Source organism: Schistocerca piceifrons, unplaced genomic scaffold (assembly GCF_021461385.2).
Source record: "Schistocerca piceifrons isolate TAMUIC-IGC-003096 unplaced genomic scaffold, iqSchPice1.1 HiC_scaffold_1100, whole genome shotgun sequence".
Taxonomy (NCBI): domain Eukaryota; kingdom Metazoa; phylum Arthropoda; class Insecta; order Orthoptera; family Acrididae; genus Schistocerca; species Schistocerca piceifrons.
Window position 1 is genome coordinate 15,001 of NW_025726908.1, and position 2,500 is coordinate 17,500.

Genomic DNA, 2,500 nt, shown 5'->3' on the forward strand with positions numbered 1-2,500 from the left:
TGGCATTGCCGGCGGGAGACAACACGCGCCACCTACGGTGACCGGCAGCTCCAACGCCAGCGCCACAGAAGGACAAAAGCCCCACTTGGGTGCCGAAGCGAACTCTCCCAGCACAGCGCACGCGCCAACACATCCGCACAGCTGCGATACAAACCACCAGCGAGAACCGCTGGGGCGACCGAGCAGCAGACGGCGTCGCGGCGCCGAGCGCCGGGCGGCAGCGCATCCTCAACGCACACAGTCCTCAATCGGACCAGCACACTGAAGATGTCCACCGCGCTTCGCACCGGGCCCGCGAGGACCTACTTTGGCCGCACGGCGCCGCGCGCAGGGTGCGCCGGCGCGCAGCTGCGACGCCTGCCGCGTCCGTCGGCCGGCGCGCCTGCCACTGGCCGCCCCCACCAGCCGGCTGTAGCGCGTGCGCCCACGCACCGCGCGGCCAGCACGCCGGGAGGCGCCCCCTCACCGGCCGGGGACGGTCCCACCCAGCCACCGCCGCGTATCGCTTCACACCCAGATGCCGTTCAGTTTCGTCGGCATGGTGGGTATCGCTGGAACAACCGGTTAGTACCTCAACCTATCGTCGCCATCACCGATTCACCCCTAGCGAGAACAACCGCACCACAACAGGTTACCATTTGTTCATTTGCGTAACTTCACCAGAAAACGCAGGCGTCCATCGCCATTTGCAACTTCCACGATTATTGCATGCCTGTGTCAGGTGTCACGCCACACTACGTCTGCCCACATACACGCAACAAAATGTGCACGCCTAGACAATACGTGGAAGGTGGCCCCCGTACGTATGCGATGTCCATTGCTCGAACGACTGTCAACCGGCCTCTGTAGCATGTCGCAGATATGGAACGCGGTGCACCATGCCATCACGGTGTGTGAGGAGAGACGACTAGGTCCGAATACATCAACAGACAGCTCATGCTGATCGCCATCCACGGCGTCCGTTCCTCCCACACGTCTCTATGGCGTACCACACTGCAATCCAGCTCTCATAGGGAGACGACACGTAGCTGCGTGCACAATATTTGCACTGTATGGTCCGCCGTTTTTGGGCGCAGTCGTTGTACGGTCACACATGTGCCACGATGTATCATTCAGTACATAAGGACGAATGTGCAGTACAGATTGTGGTTTACGCGTACGACATTAGCGGACAGTTGACACAGGCCGCACCACAACGTAGCCTGAGTACGTCGCATGCGGAGGGCATTGAACATGCAAAGTTCTCACCAACCAGCTTGCGAAGGCAGGGGGCAAGGTGGGGACGTGGGGAGGGGCGGCATGTACGTCCTGCTGCCATCCACATTACAGTGTACAGCAGGAGCATGTGGAAAGTGAGCAAGACTTGCAAGGTGTTTAACATGAAGCGATACACAGGGGAGCGGGGAGTGCGAGTAGCGAACTATATTGCGAGGGTTGCGGGTGGGCAACACTACACTAATTGAACGAGTCGTATAACAATTACAGAGCAGGTTTAGGCGACAACGTGGGTTACGTTAGGCGACAACGTGGGTTAGGTTAAGGCACGACGTGGGTTAGGTTAAGGCACGACATGGGTTAGGTTAAGGCACAACATGGGTTAGGTTAAGGCACAACATGGGTTAGGTTAAGGCACAACATGGGTTAGGTTAAGGCACAACATGGGTTAGGTTAAGGCACAACATGGGTTAGGTTAAGGCACAACATGGGTTAGGTTAAGGCACAACATGGGTTAGGTTAAGGCACAACATGGGTTAGGTTAAGGCACAACATGGGTTAGGTTAAGGCACAACATGGGTTAGGTTAAGGCACAACATGGGTTAGGTTAAGGCACAACATGGGTTAGGTTAAGGCACAACATGGGTTAGGTTAAGGCACAACATGGGTTAGGTTAAGGCACAACATGGGTTAGGTTAAGGCACAACATAGGTTAGGTTAAGGCACAACATGGGTTAGGTTAAGGCACAACATGGGTTAGGTTAAGGCACAACATGGGTTAGGTTAAGGCACAACATGGGTTAGGTTAAGGCACAACATGGGTTAGGTTAAGGCACAACATGGGTTAGGTTAAGGCACAACATGGGTTAGGTTAAGGCACAACATGGGTTAGGTTAAGGCACAACATGGGTTAGGTTAAGGCACAACATGGGTTAGGTTAAGGCACAACATGGGTTAGGTTAAGGCACAACATGGGTTAGGTTAAGGCACAACATGGGTTAGGTTAAGGCACAACATGGGTTAGGTTAAGGCACAACATGGGTTAGGTTAAGGCACAACATGGGTTAGGTTAAGGCACAACATGGGTTAGGTTAAGGCACAACATGGGTTAGGTTAAGGCACAACATGGGTTAGGTTAAGGCACAACATGGGTTAGGTTAAGGCACAACATGGGTTAGGTTAAGGCACAACATGGGTTAGGTTAAGGCACAACATGGGTTAGGTTAAGGCACAACATGGGTTAGGTTAAGGCACAACATGGGTTAGGTTAAGGCACAACATAGGT